This window comes from Arvicola amphibius, chromosome 2 (assembly GCF_903992535.2).
Source record: "Arvicola amphibius chromosome 2, mArvAmp1.2, whole genome shotgun sequence".
In the NCBI taxonomy this organism is placed as follows: domain Eukaryota; kingdom Metazoa; phylum Chordata; class Mammalia; order Rodentia; family Cricetidae; genus Arvicola; species Arvicola amphibius.
Genome location: NC_052048.2, coordinates 13,998,425 through 14,012,853, shown reverse-complemented (window position 1 = coordinate 14,012,853; position 14,429 = coordinate 13,998,425).

The window sequence follows — 14,429 nt, the reverse complement described above, 5'->3', positions numbered from 1 at the left end:
AAGATGTTTTGACCTGGTGTGCATCAGTTCATCTTGTGTGGGTCCGTCCCCCACCGTGTTTGCCTTGCTCTCTGCCACGCTACAGCCCCGGCGCCATGTGGGTCTCTTGGCTGCTCTACAAGGTCTGAAAGTTCATGGGCTACAGTGTGGGAAGTTGTAGTATCGTCTCCTGGGAATTCAAAACCGGTCCTGCCATTTTGTTACTAAACAGCTCCACACCCTGAAACACCCTTGAGAGGATGACTCCACCCCGGGGGACTGCACCCACTGTCTTGACATCTGTATTTCTCTTAGCAGCTTTTCAGCTGTGTTGCTACCTCTGTGCCGACAGCTGGGCCTAGGAGTCGATCCCATGTTATTTATATATATATTTGCTATCTAATTTACCCTTCTTCAGTATGCCCTGTGCCCTTTACCTCTGTTTATGCTGTCCCATTTTCTAAATCAAACTTTTGGATATTTCACAAACATTTTCCCTTGTTCAAAGCCTTACAAATTTAGTGGCTTTGAAGACATCTGTCTCTGTATACACAAAGCCTCCCCAAAACCACAAAGTGCAATTAATTCTTAGAATGATCCTTATGAAAGCATATTTATTGAATTGAATTTTGTGTGTGTGTGTGTGTGTGTGTGTGTGTGAGAGAGAGAGAGAGAGAGAGAGAGAGAGAGAGAGAGAGAGAGAGAGAGAGAGAGAGAGAGAGTGTATACGAAGCTATGGTCCATTTCTAGAGATTCGAGGGTGATTTTTATGGGGTCACCTCTCTTCTCCCACAGCTATAAGGATTCTACAGATTGATCTCAGGTCATCAGATTTGTCCAGCCTTTCCCGCTGAGCCATCTCAGAGCACAAGAATGTTTTGAGACCGAAGGATTACAAGGCCCTGTTCAGAGTAATGTCTATGTACTCTTACATGCGTGCATATCTGTCACTGAGCTTCTTGTCTTTTCTGTTCTTTCTGCCTCTGTGTGTACGCAGGGTCATGGCACTTAAACCTACCATCAGGTTATAGATATCATAGTTTGGAGTCAACTTACTGTAGAAATGAAATATGAATGAGCATTCCAGAGTCGTCAAGGGCTTGGGTTAATCCAGGCGGTGGTGCTGGTCTCAGTTGCTTAATCAGTGTCTGTGCCATCTTTGCTAGCCCTGCACGCATGCTACCTCATTGCAATCTAACCTGCAGGTGTCTTGCAAATTGGGCATGGGAAGGAAAGGATGCTACTGCTCTAGGAACACTGTGGGAGGGGAGTCAAGAACGTGTTGACCACAACAGTAGAGGCTGAAAAGGCGGCCTCGGAAAGGTGGCTACCAACTGGGCGAGGGTTATGGGGATTATTTATTTATCAATTGGTCAATTGATTTGTTCATCATTTGGTCAAAGGCAAAGTTAGGAATGTCCCATCCTGCTGTTACAAATTTTCTTCCCATCCTTGCCTCCAAAGAGGCTGAGAACCTGACCACTTAGTACTTCTGGGGCCAAGAGTATTTCTGCATTGTTTAAGACATGTCGCTTTAAACCACACACACACACACACACACACACACACACACACACACACACACACTTCTTTCTTCGTTGCTCCCCTAGGCATCTTCCCGCATCTCTTTCCTAAGTGGGATGGCTACATCCTAAAACCGTCGTCAGCTTCCTCTGATTTGCTACATAGTCGGTGCCTATCTTCCTTGCACAAGACGTGGCCCTTCCCTAATGGTACTTAATTTTGTAGATGAAGAACATTTCAGGATCAAATGCCATAGACCTTTATGTCACCTTCTGGTAGGGACCAAACTGTGGCCATGTGTGACCCTGGGTTTGGGTGTGTGTGTGTGTGTGTGTGTATGCATGTGAGTGTAGAGGTCAGAGGTAAACTTTTGATGTCATTTCTCAACACCATCTGCCTAGTTGTGTGTGCTTGGGTTTTTAAGACTTTTTTTATTTTTACTTATATGTATGTGTATATGTGTGTGTGTGTATCGGGGGTATATGTTCATGACTACAGATGCCTGTGGAGGCCAGTGGCATCGTGTCTCCTAAAGCTGGAGTTACAGGTGGTTGTAAGCCACCTGATGTGCTGGGAACTGAACTTGGGTCCTCTGTACTCTGAACTGCTGACCTATCTCTCCAGTCCTTCATCTAGTTTTGGAGACAGGGTCTCCCACTGGCCGGGAGCTTGCCAGCTAGGCTAGGTTGGCTGGTCAGGGAGCCCCAGGGAGCTGCCTCCTCAGCTCTGGGGTTACAGGCAGTGCCTCCGTACCTGGTTTGATTTTCCGTGCATTCTGGGAATCAAATTTTATCATTTACTGTGTGTGTGTATGTATGTGGGCGACAGAGAATGATATGCAGCAGTCTGTTCTCCCAGGGCCACACATAGACTGGCAATTGCTCTACTGTTGAGCGATACACCCACCTTCCACATTGTTTTCAGGGGTTAGCTTTTAATGAACTTTTGCTTCTGGCTTCCTAGGCAATGGGGTCTAGAATCTTTCTTTCCATGCCACTGCTCCAGCCTAAGCCTGAGGCACCCCCTGGGAGTCTACATATCTCTTCCTGTCTCTTCTCTCCACAGAGGTGATGGCTACAGGCTGTGGAGTAGCAGCCGTAAAGAAAATAGCAGGCTCGGGCGCTGAGGAGCTGGCTCAGTGGTTAAAAGTGCCATTCCTCTGCTCTTGCAAAGGAATTTGGTTCCCAGAACCCAGGCCAGGAGGTTCACAGGTGTGTATAAAACTCCAGCTCTAGAGGATCTGACTCTCTTTTTCTGGCCTCTGAGGACACCCCCCACACACACACACACACACACACACACACACACACACACACACACACACAGAGAGAGAGAGAGAGAGAGAGAGAGAGAGAGAGAGACAGAGACAGAGATACACAGAGAGAAGAGAGCAACATAAATCTTTTTTTAAATTGGAGTTGGTACCCACTCAAAGAAAATAAATACTGTGAACATTTCAGAAGAGAGAGGGAGGAGGGATGTCACTGGTAGAGTATTAAAGTCAAATTGACTTTCTCTTTTCTGTTATAAAATTCAAAAATAATATAGAGTACCAGCCTCTGGATTTTTCTCTTTTTAGATTTATTTTACATGTATGAGTGTTCTATGCCGCTGTGTGTGCCTGGTACCCACAGAGATTGAAGGAGGGCCTTTGCTCCTTTGAACTAGTATTACAGATGACTGTGAGCCACCATGCTGGTTCTTAGAACTGAACTCAGAACCCCAGAAGAGCAGCCAGTGCTCTTAACCCGAGAGTCACCTCTCCAGCCCATCTTCAGACTCCCTGAGGGGAGATGCTGATCAGGACATTTTAGGCCCAGCTAACTTCAGTTCAGGTGTGAAGGCGAATTCTCAGTCATGGGAAACATGAAACGTCTAGGAACTGTTTCTGAAAAAATTACTATGACGCCCTTCAACTGACAAGCAAGTACAAATTAAGACCTAATGCAGATGGAAGTAACAATGTGAAAAGAACTCCAGGGGCTCTTCCACCTGGGTGGGTAAACTCCGGGCCCTTCTCCAGGGTAAAGTAAGACTTCTCAGGGGGCTTCTGCCACCCGAGCACAGTTTGCCCTCAGCGAGTCTATCAGGGCTGAGCTATACTTTTTGCCAAGTGACGCGAGTGTGTTCTCCAAACAATGCCCTCTCCAGCATGACTCCCGTCCGTGTCTGTTCTGGGGTGATGATGGCACAAGGCACTTTGGAGTGAGTGTGTTTCTTTGTGTCACTCACTACCAGGTAACTTGGATGGCTCGTTAGTCAACAAGAGTTACATAACAGAAGCAGCATTACATAAAAACCATAGTGGCCATTTCCATTGCCAAATGGATTGAGCAATGCCTTTGCGCATCCTGACAACTCCTAGTGAATAGTGAATTGTGCATTTTTAAAGCTAGCTATGAAAAGCAAACGCCTAAGGGGTGCTGGGCAGTTGGCCCTCACTGTCCCTGGGCTGTGCATCCGGGGAGCCAGCCGACTGTAGGTCACATGTACTGGAGAAGCAAAAGTGGTGACCGTGTTAGACATGAACACACTTTAGTTTATGGAGACGAGCTCTCACTGTGTAGCCCTGGCTGGTCTAGAACTCATGAGGTTTGACAGCTTCTGTTTCCTTCCAAGCTGGGATTACAATCATTGCACCACTGTGCCTTGCTGTGCAACACCTATTAGCACTTACAGAAGATTCTATAAGTAGTCAAGGAAAAAAAAAACACTTTAAAGAAAACAGAAGCAGGATCTGGTAGCACACACCTGTAATTTCAGCCTGAGGGAAGCTGAGGCAGGAGATCACCATTTCAAGGTCAGCCTAGATTACGCAGCAAGACCTTGCCTCAAATCCAAAAAACAATAGGAAAAAAAAAAAAAGAAACCAGATGTGGTGATTCACACCCATAATCCCTGCACTCTGGAGACTGAGGCAGGACAATTTCTATAAATTGGAAGTCAGGCTGGGCTATAGTCGAAGCCATTGTAATTGGCTAGTTTTCGATAGCTTTGCCAAGTCGATCTGGTTTCTCAGAAGGTCTTTGTGTCCTATTGTTTTGAAAAAAAAAAAAAAAAACAACAACAAAACAGCGAACCCAATAGGATCATGAATCTTATTTCACCTTAGAAATGTAAGTACAAACATCAAGACTTTGGACAGGTCTGGGAGTCGAATAATGAGAGGAATGGCGGTGTTATTGGTTTTTTAGAAGGTGAAGTAAATTATTTTAACTGTATTAAAATCAATAGTGAAGACAGAAGTGGGGCAGCTAGCCTCTAACAACGGCATTTGAAAACTCTGGGCCCTAAACAGCTTGTGCCAAAAATGAAACCACGGCACTTTCAGGAAAATGGACGGGACTGGAGATGATTATAAGCTAAGGTCAGAAAGACAGACTATTGCCTTTCTCTTGCATGCAGAGCTGAGATTCAAAATTATATACGTAAGTGTGTGAAACAAAAAGAGAAAAACAAAGCAGAACTACTACCTCCACTAGCAAAACAAATCTTATTTCCTACAGGATGGGCTTACTGGATAAAGCACTTGTGGTTTTAACAACTCAAGCCCTGGAACTTGAGTTTGATCTGTGCAGCCGAAATAAAGCTGGAAGGGGAAATCAGCTTCCAGAAGCTGTACTCTGACTTCCCTATGCGTACCATGGTATGTAAACACCTGCCACTCACACGCATACACACGCATACACACATACTCACCTTAAAACAAACAAACGGAAAAACCTTATGTGGTCTCATACTGAGACTTCTTTGTATCTTATCATCCCCTACCTGTGTCTTCAGGGCAGCCTCTTTAATTCTTTTAACATCTTTAGCCCTTTCTTGTCATCTGTAACTTGTTCATCACTGCGGGAGGTACATTTTTGATCTGAGCATTAATGTTAGCAAACAAAAGGGGGGGGGGGATGGCTTAATCTATTATGTGCCTGTCGTGTAAGCATGAGTCGTAGCATCTACGTAAGAGCCAGGTACGGTGGTGTGTGCCGGTTGGCTCAGAGCGGGGAGGCAGAGATCCCTGCCAGCCATTTTAGCTCCAGGTCAAGTAATAGATTCTGTCTGAAAAACCAAAGCAGAAAGTAATCACAAAAGACACTTGATGTGGACCGGTGGGCTCTACACGCATGTGCACATTCACCTGCACACACACGCACGCACACGCACACGCGTGCACACGACTCCTCTGCTAGACAGACACACAACAGTCCTCAGTCCCAGGAGCTTCAAGGAGGGAGGAAGTTGAGTCACAGGCGGCTTTCCTGGGTCGCTTCCGGTCCGTCTGACCCATCCGTGCGCTGCGCCGTTCGTCCCGTGCGCTGCGCCGTTCGTCCCATGCGCTGCGCCGTTCGTTCCACCTGGGCCAGTATCTAGTTCACACCTGGTGCAAACAGATCTGTCTTCAGATCCCTTGAAATGAAACTAAGTCTGTTTTTTTGTTTGTTTGTTTTGAATTAAGAGTTTTGTTCCAGAGTCTAGGCTTGTCTTGAACGCAAGTTCTTCTCCAGTCGGCCTTAAAGTGCTTGCATTGCAGGAGTGACACCATGCTTGGCTTTCAGGGTAAAATCCAAATGAATGCTGTCTTTCCCGAGAGCACCCCGACACAGTGAGGTCGCTGTGTTGATTGTAACAGGATTGCAGCTGAGGTGGGTCATCAACCGTCTGAATGAGGGGCTCACCACGGCTCTGAAAAGGGACCGGCTTTAAACCCTCCACCCTCCCACGGCAAGTTTGTTCTCTAACCTCCCCACCACGGACCTAGTTTCCCATGTGGAAATTTTGGTGCGCTTAGGAGCATGAAGGTGGAGTTTTGTCTTTGGATGCTCTCTGTGTGCCTCATAACCCCCATGTGGACACTATCAGCCATGCTCATCCTCAGCCACCAGGTGACCAGAGAGGCCAAGCTCAGCTCTGAATGCAGCCTAACACTAAATGGTAAATCTACTTAACACAGTAGGTTTGGGGGTGGGGTGGGGTGCAGTGAGGTGCGGTGGTGTGTGGAGGGGTGGGGTAGGGTAGAAAGTTACTTTTGTGATTTGACTTCCTCGTTCTTAGATGTAGACTTTGGAGATGATAATGTCCTTTCACAATGTGACAAGATTGGACATCCCTTTTGGTTTCTTTTAGACTGATTTTTTTGTATTATTTTAAGTTATGTGTGTGCCTGTGTGTCTGTGTGTAGGGTTGTACATGTGAGTACTGGCACCTGAGGAGGCCAGAGGCACCAGATTTCCCTGGAGTGGAGTTACAAGTGGTTATGAGCCTCCTGACATGGGTGCTGGGAACTTACGAGTTCCCCACAAGAGCAGTATGGGATTTAACCACTGACCCATCTCTCCAGCTCCTGGACACCTTTAGTTCCTCCCGTCCACCCCTTGTCCTGCTGAGTGAAACTTGGTAAAGGTGTATGTCTTTGGGGTAAAATCATACCATTACAAAATTTCATTTGGCCTCTAACTGATGATTCTACACGGTTGTTTTCTCTCTGTATAACTATCCTAATGACAGTCTCTACTTCATAGGTTTTTCTGTTTTGGTTAGCTTAGCTGTTTTGGTTTTCTGAGACAGGGTTTCACACTGTAGTCTAGGCTATTTATAACTCACTATGAAGCCCAGGCGTGGTGTCACATTCTTGGCAATCCTCCTGCCTCAGGCTCTCCTGTTTGAAGGATGCCTCGGTGGCTGTTTCTGTGTTGCTTATCCCAGCCTTGGGGTCACACCTAAACTCTCCCAGTTCCTTTTTGTGAGCAGTTGGCTAAGTTCCTCCATGCCAGCTACTTCCCAAGTCAGGGTCCAGTCCTGGATTCATAGCCATCCTTGACTCACAACATCCAAGTCACCTTGTCAGTAGCCTCCAGCCCACACAGGGCTTGCGATACTCAGGAAGCCCGAAGCTGAGCTAATCCAGCCTACCTGCTAGGCGCCCCTTTCCCTGTGGATAACTCAGTCACCTGAGCCCAACTGCAAATGCAGATGCAGCCCTCCTGTGGCTTCGCAGTCTCTCTCAGGAGGCCCCAAGAAACAAAAGATGTGCCTTTTGGTGTTTGCTGCATAAACACGAGGACCTCAAATCAACCCTGTTTCTTTCTCATTCACTTTTCTGCCACTGGAGACTTCAGCGCTCTGGGATGTGAGCCCAAACAAACCCCTCCTTCCCTATGTTGCTGTTATCTTTTGTCCTTTGTCCCAGCAAGGGGATAAGTAACTCAGCCAGGCTGCAGCAGGCAGACTCCTCATCTGCCTACTCCACTTCCCATGCTGGGGTTACAGGTGTGCCCCCATTGTGCCCGTGTCATGAAAATCGAGCTCTATCATGAAAACTACAAATCTTAAGCCCCATTGGCACAAAGTCCACATACTATACACATCAGTTCAATAATCTCTGGGTCTGCCTCTCCAACTCTGAGGTTGTAGGCATGTACCACCATAGCTGGCAACCATTTACCCTCTTGATGAACATTTGAATTGTTTCTAGTGTCTGGCTGTAATAATTAAGGATACTCTGAACATGTAGGTCTAAGTCTTTGTATGGACATTGGCCATTAGTTAGGAAACCACCCTTGAGCGAAGCGGATGATTAGCATGAATATGTTAAACCTTTAAAGGCTCTGTCAACTCATCCTGTGAAGAGGTTGCGCAGTTTATGTTTCCACCGGCAGGTAAGAATGTTACTACCACCTTTTGGTATTTGCCAACACTTGTTATGATCTATGTCAAACTTTAGCCATTACGTACTAATGGTTACTTAATTACATTTCATTGGGGTTTTAGTTTGCATTTTCCTAATGGTTTATGCTGTCAAGCTTTTTGTTTGTTTGTTTTGTTTAGAGACCAGGTGTTGCCAGGCAGTCCTGGCTGGCCTGGAACTCCCTTTGTAGACCAGGTTGGCCTTGCTCTCTGTCTTGTCTACTTTTCTAATTCTGTAAAGAGACACCAGGCCATTTCAAAGGCACTCTCTTTGCTTTGTACTTGGGGTTCAAGATGTGAGCTTCCAGCTGTTGTTCTAGCCACCATGACTGCTGTGCGCTGTGTGCTGCCCGCTGTCTGTTGCCCACTGTCCGCTGCCCACAGTGTGCTGCCCGCTGCCTGCTGCCCGCTGCCCGCTGCCTGCTGCCCGCTGCCCGCTGCCTGCTGCCTGCTGCCTGCTGCCCGCTGCCTGCTGCCCGCTGCCCGCTGACCACTGTCCACTGCCCACTGTCCACTGCCCGCTGTCCACTGTCCACTGCCCGCTGTCCGCTGCCCGCTGCCTGCTTCCCGCTGCCCGCTGCCCGCTGCCCGCTGCCTCTTGCCTTGGTTCTGCCATCATGGACTCTAACCTTCCAGAGTGACGGAGTCCATTTTGGGGGAAGGCATCACCACAGGCAGGGAGAGCATGATTATATGACATACAGGAATAAGGGTCTGGGGGTAGGGTGGGGGATAGGGTATTCAGTGAGGCTGTAAACCTCAAAGTCCATCCTGAGCGATGTATTCTCTCTAGCAGGGCTCTATTCCTGGAGATCTCACAACCTTCCCATAGAGCATCACCGACTGTGGACTAATTCAAATACATGAGCCTATCAGGGACATTTCTTGTTCAAACGCCCGTAACCGTTGAGCGTGCCTCCAGTCCTGGAAGCGTCTCCTTTAGTCCACTGAACGTGGCATTCTGTCTTCTCTGCTCTGCAGGGCTTCTGTGAATGAAGTCCACTCCAGACCCTAGGAGCTCCTCCAGCTCTGGCTAGAAAAACCTGATTTTCCTCCGCGGCCTTAAGACTTTCCTTTGACTTTTGGCAGCTTTATTATAATCGATGTTGGTGATGGTGTGGGTTGATCTTAACCAGTGGCCCTGGACTGCTTTGATCTGGATGTCCGGTTCTTCCCCAAGACTAGGGAGTTTTTGCCTCGTATTATTTTTTTATATGTTTTGTTGTCCTTTTACTTTTTCTGAGGCTATACTTGGTACTGTTTTCATTTCATGGACTTCCTCAAGTTTTTCTCACTTTTTAAAAGTTCACTCTAATTTTTGCTTCTGAAAAATTGTTTCAATCTACCCCTTATCAATGGGCTTATCAATTCTTCCTCCTGCCTGCTCTAGTCTGTTTTTGAAACTTCCTATTGAGATTTAACTTAGTTAGTTTATTTTTTAGCTTCAAGCTTTCTGCTTTATTCTTTATTCATTGATAGGTATTTTAAAGTTAAGTCTCTAGAAGTGATATTTCAAGTTCAAAGGGTAAATGCATGTGTAGTTTAGTTATGTTAGTTCCTCTGGATACCCACCATTCATTCCACAGCACTGTGCTGGATCCTGTGCCCAGCACTGAGTGTTAGAGCGCCTGCTTCCTCAGGCCTTGCCCAAGGAACGTAGGTGGGCATTTCAGTATTGCTTTAGCTTGCTTCCCCAGCAGTGTGCTTGAGCACTTCTTCGTATGTTTGAGAGCCATTTGATATGCTTCTTATATGCTTCTTATCATCCATCCACAGCTTCCTGCATAGTTTTCTGCTGGTTGTTTGATCATTCCTTCCTGAAATTGCAGAGCTCTTTCTGAGTGAGGGATACTAGGTCTCATTGAAGACACGTGTAAAATCAAAATGTTTTTACATGTTTGCAATGAGTGAGCTGTGGATGTAGCTCAGTGGTAAGGACCCTGCCATAGCAAGGCTTTGGGTTCAGTTTCCAGCAGGACACACACGCACACAGAAACACACACAGGGAAGCACAGAAGCACACAAACACATACCTGTGCTTACACAGACACGTATATACACAAAGTTTGCAGTTACCTTTTACAATCATACACACGGAAGCACAGACGTATACACAAACATGTGCATACACAGACATGCACACACACAAAGTTTGCAGCTAATTTTTAGCTCTGCTTTTTATAATTGTCTTTGCCAGGAAGACGCATGCACCCCACACAGCCGCACTGATAAACTCTTCATTTTCTTCTCTCTGGCTGCTGGAGATTCTGAAGCTCCTCCTCATACGACTGCTGGACAGGCCTGTGCTCTTGCTTTATTTCAATATTTGGGGGCCTTCTTTCCTTCTCTCTATATTCCTCATGCACTTGGAGATTTTATTCATTTGTTTCATCATTTGAGATGTGGTCTTGCTTTGTAGCTCAGGCTGGCCTCAAATTCAAGATCCTTCTGCCTCAGTCTCCCAAGCGCTGGGGTTTACAGGTGTGCAGTGCACAGCAACATGCCCTGGTGAAATTTATTTTCGTGTGTGAGGAATACCATCTTTTCCAAACGGCTGAACAGTTATCCCGACATACTTCCTGCAAACCTTCATTGCTGCCCATGTGACTTAGGACACCGTCTTTATAATGCACTGATTTCTAGGCTCAGCTGATTCTATTTCTTTTCTCTTCTATCCAGCTGTGTATCTACCATGCTGTTTTAACTCTCACGGCTTTACACTCTATGCTAACATTTGTCTTTCTTGGTTTGCTTGTCTTGGTGTTTCCCTGTCTGCTCCTGAGTATTTTTTACTTTAATAAACCCTTATCTGCCTCTGTAAGAGTTTGGATGGTATTGAGATCATGTTAATTTTACAAATTAGTTTAAGAAGTCTAACATTATTTACTTATTTGAAAACTAGGTCTCACTGTATAGTGTTGGCTGGCCTGGAACTTCCTGTGTAGACAGTCCTGAACGCTGGGCATAAAGACACTATAATCCTTAGGCCGATGAATCTTACTACCTCAGAGCACAATTCCCAAGAACATTTTTCCTGTTAAAAAAGCAAGTCATGGCAGAGTGTTCATCAGTAAGACACTTCAATTCTGCCTCCAGGTTTCTGCCTTGAGTTCCTGCTGGCTTCCTTCCCTGATAGACGGCTATCTGGATGCATACGATAAAATAAAACCTTTTGTCTCTAAGTTGCTCAAAGTCATGATGTTTTATCATAGCAACCAAAACCATTAAGCCATCAGCCAACAAAATATCTAGATTAATTTAGCTAGATGCTCTGTCAGCCACCACTAACAGAACACTGATGGTGAAAAATCTCCTTAGCTTCCCGTAGCACTGATTTTGTTCTGAGTAGACAGCCCGCCTCCTCCTACAAAGAGAAAGCAGAAGTTATAGTGTGGGAACCCCCACAACTTCCCCATAAGAGACATAGACAACTACCTACATTTCTGCTTAGCATTTCTGTGCTGGTGAGGCATTCTCCCCCCACTATCTAAGTCCTGCCCCCTCACTCGATTGCTCTCCGGCCCTTCCAGCTTCTTTTCCCTTTTCACTCATGACTGAGCCTTAGGGTCTAAGGGTCTACTAGCCTCTCTTATCTACCCCGGACCTCCCTCTTTACCCTTTCTATTCGCAAAGTATCTCAACCTGCTCAAATGGAGCACTAAAGGCAGGGCAGGGTCAAGAATGTAGCTTAGAGGTAGAGCACTTTCTTAGGATGTGCAAGGCCTTTGGTTTAATCCTTATCCCCAGAAAAGCCAACCAAGTCATCAACAGTAACAAGACCACACACCTCCTTCCTCTTAATGACCATTTTTCTCCTCTCCTCTCTTCTCTTCTCTTCTCTTTTCTCTTCTCTTCTCTTCTCTTCTCTTCTCTTCTCTTCTCTTCTCTTCTCTTCTCTTCTCTTCTCTTCTCTTCCCTTCCCTTCCCTTCCCTTCCCTTCCCTTTCCTCCTCCCCTCCCCTTCCCTCCCCTCCCCTCCCCTCCCCTCCCTCCTCTCTCCTCCTCTTCTCTATTCTCCTCTTCTCAACTTGCTTCATCTTGTTTTGTCTCTCTCTTCTCATCTTTTCTCTTTTTTTCTTCATGGTCCTAATTTCTCAAGTGACAGATCTTGGGGGTTTGTGGTACACAATAGAGACAACTCATACACAAATGCCTGGACACCAAGAAGAGGAGGAAGCTAGAAAGGAAACATGAGGAGGTAGTAGTTTACCAGAGAGCCTGGGTGTAGTAGGAGACTGCTTGTTCATTTTCCCGGCAGCCCAGACTGCTGAAATAACCACACAGAAACTGCTTGGCCCATTAGCTCTAGCTTCTTATTGGCTAACTCTTACATCTTAATTTAACCCATTTCAATTAATCCGTATATCGCCACTTGGCTGTGGCTTACTAGGTAAAGTTCTGTCCAGCATCTGGCACCTGTCTCTGGTGGCGCTACATAGCATCTCCCGACTCTGCCTCCTTTCTCCCAGCATTCAGTTTAGTTTTCCCCACCTAGCTCTATTCTGCCAAGCCACTGGCCAAAAGAAATTCTTTATTCATTAACCAATAAAAGCAACACATATACAGAATGACTTCCTACATCACCTGGGTGTCACAGTTGATGAGATGTCTTTAATTGTTATTTGGTAGACTAGTATAATTTAAGAATACAACTTTTATATAGGTCTGTTTTTCATCTCTTTGTCTGAAAATCTGAAAGAATAATCGCTGCCTCTGACTGCTATAGTATTGTTTTGAAGATTCAGAAACTAAAGGATGCAGTCTGGGCATGGTGGTTCAAGGCCAGCCAGGACTCCATAGTGAGACCTAGTCTCAAACAAACAAACAAAAAGCTAATGAATGCAAAGACCCCGCATCCCAGCATATATTCAAAGTTTCTCATTGTTGTTTCTGTAATATAATTATGTGATTAGGTGGACAGGCTTACTCAACTAAATATGAAAATAGACAAGATGGCCAAAATGCAGATAAACACGCAGTAATTCAACCATCCTTGGCCTACAGGTTGGGCGAGTGCTTTGGACCTGTCATTGGGGACACAGAAGAATGGACTAGAAGTTATCCTCTCAGTGATTTCACAGCCTTAGGACGGGCAGGGCAAGCGCACGCCACTCAAAGGCAGTTTAGTCATTTCGGTAATTGACAGCAGAGGGTGTTCTGGAAGTTCAAAGGAGGAAGCACACAGCTTAGAATAAGGAGGGGCTTGCAAGAGGTCATCCCAAGTGAGGCCAAATGAGACAGCTTCTCCCCACAGCTTCTCCCCAAGTTAGCAGTGGGGAGAAGCACGCAGGGAGCCGGCTTAACGTTTCTCTGTCCACATAGTTCAATTCAGAGGCATTTACGCTTTATTTAGTAAAACCAAGTGACGGCCCTACAAAGTGATTTGACACTTACTGGTCCATGAGAATGATGTGTGAGGAACAAGGTGTTAGAAGATGAGACAACAATGAGACACAGCTTTCGTTGCCAGGAAGTGCTCTAGGCTGAGTGACACAATGCGTTCTAGGAAGCTGGTAGCTGCGAGCCCAGATGGGGCGCTGCCAGTGAGAAAATCACCCAGGTGGTGTCCCCATAGTCTGGGATTTTAATTCAACTTTGCATGTGCAGAAAGTTGATTGGCAGGTGCTAATCTCCTGGGAACTGCTTTACTCAGAAACAGGAGTGAACTGCATAAAGGTGAATGATTTCACTCACAATAAGTACAATGTTCGTCTAGATGAAAACATAGCATGCTGCAGACTGGCATGCCTGGTAGTGCCTTGAGATTCAGACATCAGAGGAACAAAGAGCAAGAAACTGCTGGTTTGGATGGGAACTTGTTGAGAATTAGACCACTATCACAATTTAAAGCCAAATTTAAAGCAAGCTTTAATTAGATACCAGTCAAGTGAATGGACTCTGGCCAATTTCACCTCTGCTTCCCCAGAAAAATGATCCTGAATCAAGTTTTGCAGTGGCTTACTTATTCCCCCATCATACTCAATCCCAAGTGTACATCCTGACATATTTCCTGCCTGTGAACCTCTGCCCACCTGTGATCAAGCGCATCTGTTTGCAGATGGACCAAACAAACTTGTTTAGGGGAGTGAAAATGTGCCTTGTTCCTTCCCATAAACAACAGCTTCCAGATTTCAGGAACTGTCTGTCCTTGGGCAAGGGGCGTGCAGACCAAAGGCATTTTTGTTTCACGGATTTCTTAGGCACAGTAATTACAACTTCAGACGTAACTGGCTCTCCCAAACCGAG